Source organism: Notothenia coriiceps, unplaced genomic scaffold, assembly GCF_000735185.1.
Source record: "Notothenia coriiceps isolate Sejong01 unplaced genomic scaffold, NC01 NC01_scaffold00024830, whole genome shotgun sequence".
Lineage (NCBI taxonomy): Eukaryota > Metazoa > Chordata > Actinopteri > Perciformes > Nototheniidae > Notothenia > Notothenia coriiceps.
In genome coordinates, this window is record NW_011357531.1 from 92,852 (window position 1) to 105,102 (window position 12,251).

A 12,251-nucleotide genomic window follows, 5' to 3' on the forward strand; every position below is an offset into this window, starting at 1 on the left:
ACTCATCAAAATTGGAGAAGGAAGCGCAGGGATTGGAAAGCAGACCTTGAGCCAGTTATCGCCCACGTCATCTTTCGACAACATCAGACTTAGGTTTTCAGAGCAAATGTTTTGCCAACATATTTACAGAGACATGGCTCCTTGATAGCATCTGTCTACTGTAGTTGAATATGTGAAGAAGGACAGCGCAGGATTCCATAGGGACAGGAAGAGGCAGACTCTTTATTTGCATCAATGATGCTTGGTGCTGACTGTCGATGGACATGAAGTCACATTTTTGATGCAGCTACTCAAGCTACTATACACTTGCCTTTTTATCTGCTGAGAGAATTTACCATTGTTTTGTAGCAGCTGTGTTTTTTATCCTGACACAAATGAAAAAAATGAACTACGGCAAAGCATTCCTTTTTTTGTCGTCCTTTGTTTTGTCTTTTTTTCTTTGTACAGCATATATGGACTAGGCTACAACTGAACGTTGTGAAACCCTGCGTTCAGGAATGTCAATTGATGCTCCTTTAACATCCGTCCCTCACTTTTTGTGTCTGTAAATAATTTGGAAAGTAATCTAGGCTTCATACTAAACAGGATATGCAGCAATTCATAAACTGATCAGTGTGGCCAGCAGTATTTCTGTACCCCTGTGTCATAATCTTCACCTCAGGGTTCATTTAAATGTATTTATACCTCCTGACACAAAGGCTCTCCCACAGTATATGTGATGTCATCTTCTGAAGCAATCATTCTGTAATAGACCTGTAGTTGTAAATCATGACAGAAATACTTCTCGTAGATTAATACATCTCAACATCTTTTATAGAAGGAACTATTCATACACCGGGGAATCCGCTAAGACCCCATTTACACGGGAACGCAAACGAAACACAAATACGATATCAAAAAAGTATTCCGTTCACATGAGACCGCTCGAAAGCGCTGGAGACGCTATAGTACATATGCCGGGCCTGTAAGTGGCGCTGTACTTTCGCCACAAAATACACCAAAAGCAGCTAAGAAGACCCCGGAGCATGGTTGCCATGGTTGCCTGGTTGCCCTTCTGTTTATTCTCTGCGGTGGATTTAGCAGTTCAGTAGTTCATGTAGTTCTCCATGTCCACTTGTTGCTGATGGTTGTGGTAGAGGAGCTGTAGATTTTGCACTAACATCTATAGCATGGTCAGTAGCAGTAGCTACTGACCATGCTACAGCAGTGAGCAGCAGAGGTGGGGAGAGGCGGGGCTATGGCTTCATCATTATCAGGAAAATTATCGTATAGGACGTACACACAGAGCCGTTTCTCCCCCCAGAGCGAACAAACGGGCTATACGAAAGAGAAAAGTAGTGGATACAACCGTTTTTGTTCCTGTGTAAACAGCACATAAGTCTTTAAGGCATTGTATGCACCAAACAATGACGACTCTTGCTCTTTCTTAATGCTGGCTTGTGACAGTTTGCATTTTCTAATTGGTATTTTGAGTCCATGTTCCTGGCCCTTACTTTAATCAGTGCAACAAGCTCATGCATGCATTCAGATACTACTGTTGCTTTTTTAACAAGTGAACAAAGTCATTGACTTGCGCAGGATGTACTATTGCTGCAGCAGATAGAGCCGATTTGCTCCTGATAATGTTAACATTCAATTTGATAGGAATGAGAAGAGGGAGCAACTTCACAGAAATACATCAATATTAAATCACCTTGCAATCAAAAATTCATTGTGAATGTAAAATAGAAACATAAGCTCAATAGGAATTGGGATTCAGATTTTTTTTCTTTTTTAAAGAATATAAGTGTCAACCCTGTGAGGTAATGATTCCTTTCTGGCATTGCATGAATGCAATTGTATGCCACTTGATTGCATTTGATAAATGAAAGGTTTCTACGTAGGCCTACTCCTGATGCTTTTGCAGAGTGTCATTTATATTCTGAAAACTAATCTATAGAAGCATAATTCACAGTTCAGCATTGTTTTGCTCTCAAGGTTATGAATTATTTTCTTCGCTATACTGGCAAACCATCCAACTTTAAAACACTGACGATTCAAGAGCCATGGAAACCTTGACAATACTGCATAGAAATACTGCATTTGTAATTGTGGAGAACAAAACAAGAGTTATCATAAAGACTCCCAAGTTATGCATTATTGTGTACAAGGTATAGGCACAGTGTTAAGATTACTGTTTGAATTGTGTGGCTGTGTTTGTTCTTTATTCATAACCAGTCTTAAAAAGCAAATACGGAGCAAATAAATCATTTTACATTTAAACACTGCTTGTCATAAATGTGTAAAGAGATGTTTGCTTGCTGAATCCAAAACATAAGCATGCAGATTTGATTTTCTTTGTGCTTGGCAGGAGTGGCTAAGACATTAATACCATTTCCACTTGCTCAGTTATGTGCAGGTAAGCGCTGTTCTCACACCAGAGAGAGATTCACCTGAGCATAGCCTATATAGGATATCCTGGCCTACAGCAGGCAATATGTTAATCTACCCATGAGTCATACTAAAGAAGATTATCACAAATCCCCAACGGAGGCAGGAGGAACTCTTCATAATACCTATCTGTCACTATTGCTTGTTGCATGCCCAGACATGGAGGGCAGGACTCTTTTTTTTCTTGAAATACAATTATACAATTCACTACCTCAGTTGTACAGTACATATATTCATTCACTTTTGCAAAACGTATTGAGGATAGGAATATAACTGAAAAAGAAATCCTGTTTTCTAACATTTCTGAACCCAAGTACAGCGGCAGAGAGTTGTATAGTTTGCCTTCTACAGCCACTGTGAAATTACGGCCTATGAAATGCATCCGGTGTATCATCATTTCTGTTATGCAGTGAACTCTGGCTTTTTACTCATTAAACGGGGGCACAATGACAGATGGGAATAGTTCAATCCTGTAGTGGAGACTGGAGCTGGTTGCAGGTTGGTTATTACAGTGGAGCCACATTAGAGGGTGCTGTGCAATTCTGTTTATTCCAAACACACCATCTGGTGTAGGGGCATTCCTTTGATATGCAGCAAAGCTGAGAGGTGAAGGTCCTTTTTTTAATAAGCTCCGATGATTCTCTTTGAATTCAAACAAGGTTCATGTGGGGTTTCTGATTCTGGGATTGTGTTGCACATTATGTACAAGATGCTGTGATTACAGTTTAACTTTTAAGTGCTGATCCCAGTGGCCTAAAGACATTCAACAGAATACAATATAGAGATTATAATGAATTCAAACGGTAAAAATGGTATGATTGTGAACACATTGTTTCTAAGATGAAATGTATGGAAATCTGATTGATTTACAGGACAGGGACCATCAAGGATTACACAATTATAAATATGTTGATCTTATCTGCACCTTATTCTTCCAGTAAATCACCTGGATAATTTACTGCAGGAGCATTGTCTTTCTTATTGTGAATCCAGCCTCTTTGTCACTCATCCATGTCTCCATGAGAGCCATGATGTTCCCTCTGCGGTGCATCCCTGACAGCCAGAAATCTGTGGTTTAAAAATGTAAGTGTTCCCGCAGTGACAGATATACAGACAGTGCCTATACCAGCTCACCAAAACTTTATCTTTTTTATGATATAACTCTAGAGAAGTCTGTCATTTTGCGACAGATCTTTCAATTCTGATTTTTTTTTTTTTACTCTGGACTTCACCTACCTCTAAAGGTACTTGCAAATGTAAATTAGTTTGTTTTCAGATGAAGGGGTAGAGCTACAGATTATTTCTGTAACTTTAAATAGAACCACAATGGAGGTCTCTTGTTTACATGTTCTGTGGTGCAGGTGATGTACTGGTGTACAAAGCTCATGGAATATAGATTGCATTTGTTATATAACAATAAGTATATGGACAATACTTGGATATTCAAAGAGATGCAGTCCAGATTTTGTGTAACTTTTTAAACGGTATGAAACACATTGTTTGTATGGGATTGTTAAGGACAACATTGGGGTTCAATGAAATGTATTAGTTTTGCTTCTTATAAAGAAGCCCTTAAGTAAAACAGAGAAATCCATTTCAACCAAAGTGATATTCTGTTATCTTGAAACCCAAATGAGCAGAGATACAGGTACTTTCTTTATCCAGTAGTGCCAAATGAAGGTTGTGTTATTTAATTATTGTGCCCATCTCTGTTTTGCAACAGCTCAGACGCTTTCTGGGTTTGATGTTTTTGCAGCTTGTGATATCTCCTTAATCCTGTTGACAAGTGACGGTATTATAGGAGCTTTGGCTTTTACTAATCAACGCAAAATCTATCAAAGCTTCCCCCTCGGCTATAACATGATTACCACACTGAAGTCCATTTCATAAACGTCCTGCGATTCTCTTCAGGGCTCTCAGTATCCTCTAATTTCACCGGTGATCAGTTTGGTTCTCACCTTTGCAGTTTTGCCCTGCAGCTCATCCACCTGTTAAGAAGATACTTAACCCAGCTACTTCACATTTCAGCACACTGCTTGCCTATTAGATTTCCTCTGGAGTGCGATGGAGTTGAAAGTCAGATCGGAGTGATGGCAGGTGAAGCCAACTGAGAATAACTTTAGGAACCCTTGCATGACCCTGTGGAAGCATTATATGTCCTATTTTTGGTTGGCTTTAGAAACATTTCCAATTATTTACTACAATTGTCTTTGCCTTAATCCTCTTAGCATTAAATGCCATGGTTAATAAGTGTTAATTATCTCTCATTCACTAGATCTTTCTAATGAGAACGGAGGCAGCAATAAGGTTGTTATAATAAGATGTATGTTCTCTATTTTGGTTAAGGACATTGTGCTTTATCTCTGAGGGGCAAGGGAGGTTGCTTCACCCAAAGTACATTAAACATTATTAAAAAATGTCTATAAGGACAGAATACTATCGTTCCTGTAGTTTATTGTCTGACATCACATTAAACCAAGCTTAACAGTTTCATGACTTTAAGCACATCCCGTTCTTCTTTGAAAGTATAAAGACTAGAGTATAAGAGTGAAACTATACAAAACTCAAGACAAACCTCCTCTGATGTTCGCCTTGAACCTGCCTGGTGTGCAGTAACTTATTTTTGAAGCTTTTCCAGCGTCATGTTAACAGATGTTGTACACACACGGCCACAAGATGGCGCCTAAAACTCACGGCTGTGGCTTGACATCTCTCTGTGAGATGAGAAGGCAAGTTAAGTGATGACAATTGCTTATAAAGAGGTGGTGCTGACAGGGTGGGAATTAAATTAATACTTTTGCCTTTTTTTTTAAACTCTGTTATGACAGTAGAGGCTCTGCTGCAAGGCTTGATATTAATCTCATGTGGGTTTATTATTTGTATCACTATAAGGAAATGCTTTAATGATGACACTGATAATTATCTTCGACTAAAGCTGGAACAATAATACTTATAACATAGTATTGGTTGTTTTGAAGTATGGTATCTCTGCACTAAACTTTTCTATTTGCTTGTGTTGATCTTTTTTTATTGTGCTTTTGTTGCAGGCAAATATTACTCACATATTTATTAAATTAATTTTATTTTTAGGCTTTTGCTCTATTTAATATGGCTGTGAAATAATTGACTTGTGGACACTCATGCTTGCCTAATTAGTTCACTTTACTTTTACTATGATTCTTTTCTTCTTTCTTTATTGCATGTAGAAGACAACAGATCACTCCTATTTACAGAGAGCAGTGCCTAGGCCCAGGGTAGATTCAAGTCCATCATCATCTCCTCATTTCCTGCAGCTATTTAAAACTGTGCCTCTCCAAAATAGGCACCCGATGACCGCAGCCGAAGCTATCTGGGGACCTGCTTTCAAACTAATTTGAGGATATTAGGATGTCTCTGAATGTTTTGTTTTGACATTTTCGTTGTGTGTGCAAAGTGTGTGCTGTTTGACTTTATGCCATTCTAGAAGTCATCTCAGATGTTTTTTAGGTTTCCATAACTATATATTGTACATCTTGAGTGCTTTATAATTTCTATGCTGCACATTGTTATTTTGGAAATGTACTCAAAACCCAAAGTAAGGTTTAACTGACAGACAGGTCATACACACAAACACACACATACACACAGTGCAGCTCAGTGAGCCCAGTCCTTTCGACATCCCGCCCAAAGGTTATATTCTATCCGAAATGTTGGGTGTGTAGTAAAATACATGCTCCACACTGTCTGGCTCTCCTAATGAAGGGGTTTATGACTGGTAGTCCTGTGTTTGTACCATGTATCATGCACCGCTCTATCACTGGATACAAGGTCAGATTATATCTCATCCTATATCTGCCAGCAGTGCAAGTCTGCAATGAGAACGCAGTCTATTAGACACAGTGGAGACATTATTCCAGGATATGAAGCCACTATTTAGAAGAGAAAACAGATTTTGATAGCTTTTGAGGCAAATACAAATCACGTACTGCTTTGTGGAGCCTTTTTATGTTTTCATTGTTCAGGATTTTTATAAACGGCACATAATTGAGTTTTTCACAAAAAGCCTCTCTCGTGTTATTCTGAGTCAGACTCAGCTGTACGTGGCTAGACTTGTCGGACTGCGAGCTTTCAGCACCCACAGTGTTAATGTATAATGTCAACGCAGTAGGGAGCCTTGTTAAAAAGCAATTAAGCCAAAATGATTTAAACTTTGTGCGGTTTGGCCATTGGCGAGCCTCGAGGTACACACTGTTGTTGTCTTAAAATGAGAATTTCACTGTCTGCTCACACTGAAAACCGCTATTTGTGTGAGTGTAGCTCTAACCACACTTTCCCACACCAGCCAAACCATACCAAACCACAGACTTCAGATGAGTATGCGCAACACACACACTTGCACAGAGACACACACATATGCAGTATTCACATGAAGAGTAATTGAAGGGTTTGACTAGTTTTTGGTGCATTAAAACAGTAGCTGTTTTAAATGACAGGGGTTGAGACATACTTGCATTGATGTCTGTGAGGCTGGTAAAGATGGCTGATTACTCAAAGAGGACGTGGCATTCAGTAACTCTTCCTCTTTATTCTGTGGAGTTTGACTGAATAACATTATTTAAGCTGTTCCTGACTGTAATACATTCTTAATCCATGGCTTTCTTGCCGGGTATATTCATTTCTTCAGTGATTTCAGGCACAAGCCTTTCTGCAAACAGAGTTAGTGGTAACTCAGGTTTTATTTTTGATCATCAAAACATTACTGCTGACAGTTAAGAGTCCTCAAAAGGCAACCCAGAGCTGTTAAGTTGTTCGCCCTTTTTCCAAAGCAATAGCTCATCCCATATTCCATGTAATAATTTGCCATTATGTGTGTGTCTCCCAGTACGTCTACCAGAGTTACGTAAGGAGCTTCAATTTTAGTTTCAGTGGTCGTTGTCTTAGACTAAGATTAGTGCTAGACACATTTTAGCTGTTGGCAGATTGTTAGCTAACACTGAGTGCGCAAATGTGCTCATCACAGCCAGACTGCTTGGATGTGGTTTGGAACATCTGTGTGGTCTCAACTCCAGAAGAAGACAGACAGCGCAGAGACAGAGTGTGAGGAACATAAGTGGGGGGAGGGGTGGTGAGACCCCAGGGCTGCTCAGAAAGGAGCCCTAAGTTTTTCCATCACTGCTGTCGCCACCACCACCGTGGCGGTGTTGCTTGTGAGCAGAGCCAGGGGACAGTGTGGGGCAGATGCGTGTGTGTACTGCAAGTGTGTCTGAGTGTGTGGGAGACAAAGATGGAGGAGAGAAAGATGGAGAGAAAGCAAGACGGGGACAGAGCAACTTGTGGGGAGCCGTCAGTCTAGTCGGTGACTGATGAAGTTGAAGGTTAGGTCTGGCAATCCATGGAGCTGCCGGCGGGGGCAGGGAGAGGGGCGTTGAAAAGAGCCTCGGTCCAAACCTGCGGTGGGCTCCCCCAGCAGCAGCACCACAGCCCAGCTCCCTGCCTGTATGCGTGTGGTGTTTATTTACGAGCCTGTTTAACCACGTCGCGGTCCCTGTGGTGGACTGACACAAGATGACAGCAGCCTAAATGTCTTGCCCTTTAAATCCAGCCTAATGGTCGCTTAGTGCTATGGAGACAGGCACTGGGATAGGCGCCTGGGGTCTTTTCATAGGGGCCCTCTGAGTAACACATCAGCTAACACATCTATGGGACACCATCCAGAGCCTTATTACTACCTGCTTCTGTGGCTGTGGCGCCACTGATTTAGCCATGGCTATGTGTGGGGGAGACAATGCGTGCATGGGAATAGACACTGTCCACCTATTACAGCTGCTCTAACAATGATTTTGGATGTTAATGTCTTTTTAATATCTGTGCTTTTGGCGTCTGGGACAGTTTGAATAGCCACTGGTTGGTTAGTTCTATGTGTAGAGTTAAAAAACAGTATTTTAATATGATGTTTGGGATGTCTGGGCTCCACAAGAGCCAAATCTTAATTCTAAACCTACAATTAAATTTCTAGAGAGTAAAAATGTCAGCCTTTTATTGTTGTTGTTTTTAAAATGTCCTGACCCAAATAGTTAATCCCTTTTGTTTTTGCCTGAAGTAACTCTGTGGTAAGTTAATAGCAGATGTGAGTGTTATTGGGAAAATTATATGCAATATGAGAGCAAACATACACTTCACATAAAAAAACGACCTGCGTAAACACACCATTCATAACTGCATACCATTCTGTGTGGGCTTGCCAGCCAATGCAATTAGACGCTCTTTGAGAGGAAGAAAAGATTATCATCCAAAACCTTTGGCCTTGCTCAATTAATGTGATAAAAGGGATGTTTATTTTGAGTCAGATTCTGCCTGTCAATAATCCGCTACAGATCTTAGTTAAAGTCAGTCTGATCGCACCTCTGGGATCTATGAGAGGAAACAGGCAAGGGAAAAACGTTTGCCACAAATCCCATGGGAATCCATCTCTGCAGAAGAGTCTTTTCCTGAATCACCTGTTGGCCTAGCTTGCTGTTGTTTTTACCCCAACCTGTTGCTCAATGAAGCACTCAAACACACACTCACACACACACACACAAACACATGCACACACACAAAGGCTTTGCGCTTCAATCTGCATGCTTCGGTCCTGTGCAAACACAGATCAGACCATACTCATTGGGCCGTGTCTCTGGCACTCATCAGGCTGTTTGTACTGCAATTTCCTCCCAGCTCTTATCCATGTTTTGTCCACTGTCATTCCAGCAGGATTATGGGATGCTTTCAACATGCAGGAACCTCAACGGAGACAGTGGGGGAAATGCAAAGGAGGCATGTTGTTTTGCTCCTCTCATCACACGTAGTGTTTTCATCACATGCCGTAATGAATGCTGCAGTCTGGAGTTATCCTTAGAACTTATTATTATTTTGGTGCTTATCTGCTCACCTGTCCATCCAAAGCAAACACATATTTATTATACATCTTCCAAGCGCTGGCATATTCTGAATATATTATATGGACAACATGTTTCCTTTTATGTTTTGTTGCAGTAAGAATGACTAATGCTGCAGTAATATTATCATTCTCAACCTCAATTAAACATTAATACTTTTTTACTTTTGTGGGATTCAACTACATGTTTTTTATTTATTTGAAACACAGGAACACAATGTACCATGAACCGACTAACCATGTAGGTAGGCTTTCTTGCAGCAGTTTGTAGGAAAGTATGTTATTATGGTTTGTGGATGGTCATAGGCCTTAAAAACAGCAATTAAAACATAAGTTCATGTTTGGTTTTATCTTGTTTATCAGATGGAAGGTTTAATTTTGTTGTCTTTGGATTTATGACGGAAGTTAAACAAATATATAGAAAATGATTATTACTGCAAGTCCAATTTTCCAAAACATTTGGTAACCTATCTACGTCCTTGATGTTGAATTAGGCACATAAGACAAGCAGAAAAGTAATCCAAACAGTTCCATTAAACTAATGATCCAGTCCAAAGTGGATAGTTGTACCAATTCAAAACCAGATACATTTTATAGTGAGTCACCTCACGGTGGACTTCTGTTTATTCTCATTCAGATTCGTAATAGCCACTTCAAATGCAAATTAAAGACGAGACACAATCTCTTTTTTGCTTCTTGAGCTACAAGTCTTTGAAATTATGCTGTTAAACTGAAGTATTCTGAAAACTGGTAGTTGTAGTAAATGATTTGTTTTACTATGAACATCAGTATGTACATTTGCTTGTGTGCTTCTATGTCATCTTTGTAATCTATACTGTCAATATCCTCATATGCAAGTTTTTAGAATAAATCATCAGAGTAGATTAAGGCTCCGTCTAGACACAATCTGTGGTTAGTGTTTTGTTTTCTCTTCATATTAGTTAAGGCTTTGGTGAGGTTAAGATTATCTAAAGACATTGCTTGGAGGCTTCTGCCACTCGTTGCTCTAATCTCTGTGGGGACAGTTTAGTTGATTTAGCCTTTGATGATGTGCCCTGCGTCTCCAGTACTGATGAGCTGTTAGTCGTCACCACTACTCAGAGTTGCTGCTGTGGTCTGGGCCTGCCGCCTCCCTTCTATCCAAGAGCCTTTTTCATCCCAAGACAAACAGACACAGTCATTACAATTAAGCAGTTCTATTAAAGGGACAGGGTACTGGCGGATTAAGAGAGGAGAAATGAAGAGGCTCTTTGTGTTTTTGCAAGCAGTCAACTCATTAAAAGCTGAGAGAGTGAGGGTTTGTTTGTTTGTCCATGAGTCTAAATATACTTATTAGCTTGAATGTTTGGATTTGTGCACAAAGTCCTGCTCCTGGAAAAACAGCTTTGTGACTGAAGAAGTTTTTTTGAGTTAAAATTGCTCTTTTGCTGCGTTTGTATCTCAAGAGCAGGCCAGAGGAGACACTTAGGGCTCAGACTCAGTTCTTAAGGGGCCTTGAGACTTGAAGGATTAAGATTATGGGGGAGGTTCTTTTAAATGACTGATAGCACAAAGTGAGAGAGGGAGCAAGCAGGGCAGGGCAGGAGTCTGTGTGGCGGACCAGCAGCAGCTTTACTCTTCAATCAGTGAGATGAAAATTGCCACTCATGTCAAAGTAGAGGTGTTTACTGAAAGGAGGACAAGGGAGAACAAGAAATAAAGAGAGACCTCTTGAGAGGGAGAGTTATGCAACCTGTATGGTCCAGGGTTCCCATAGAGATGGACTGCTAAATGTGGCCATTCAGGGCCAGAGTTGGTACCCCTTAAAGTCTGAGGGCAGAAATAGCAGAGGTGTTGAGAGGTAGGATTGGGTTCATTCTGCAATAATGTACATTGACATAAAACCAAATTGCATATCTCTGAATGTGGCTTAAATATCAGAGTGTTGAGGTAGCTGTAGTATACCTTTGAGAAATACATATCAGGTGATCCCTGACACACCAAAACTGACACAAAAAAGAACAGGACCAGACTGTTGTGTCGCCTCACGTCTCCTGCGTCTTGGCCAAGAAGTCACACTGGAACACACCGCAAAAGGCGCTTTCACACCAAGTACTTTGCCGTACTTAGTTCCCAGTTCTTAGTTAATCAGAACTCTTTAGTTCCCGGAACTAAAGAACAGATCGTGTTCACACTGGAATAAGTCCCTGAGGGAGGATTAGGCAAATGAAGCCGCTGGCATCCATTCTTCTTCTTCTGCTTTGGGTTTACTGGCAGCCCATAAACAACTTCACGGCGTATACTGCCACCCGAAGTCCCCGGCCGGAAGTCCCCGGAGTTGGAGACTTCAGAGTCAATCGCCAGAACGCCCGACACCTCCTCATCACTCCACCGCTCCCATGTTTTTTTTTGTGTTGTCATAAGTTAGTCTCTCTTCGTTGGTGCGCGGGGCTAATGCTAATGCTAATAATGCTCATTTTATCCTCATTCTAATGTTGTGTTATCTAATGGCTGTATTATCAGGGTGTCTGCGGGGTCTTAAAAAGTATTAAAAGTTGATAAATCAATTTAGCGAAAATTAAGGCTATTAAAAAGTATTAAATTGCATTTTCCAAGGTATTAAGAAGGTTCACAGCAACGACAACATGAAACACCCTTTAATTTACTGAAACGACATGTCGGGAAACCCCACAAGGCGGCCCCATGCATAGCGCGCCGTAAAATGCTGCTTATTATTTAAAGTTTCGTTGCCTTGCTCCGCTCTGTGTGTGTGTGGGGGGGGGACGACGACGACTAAACGACTACGGTAACGGGTCCCAAGGTGGGTAGACCGGCATACGCAACGCTCTGGGGGTCCAACGGCTCCGTGTGTGCCCTATATGATCATTTTCTGATAACGATGAAATAGCCCGCCTCCCTCTCCCCACGT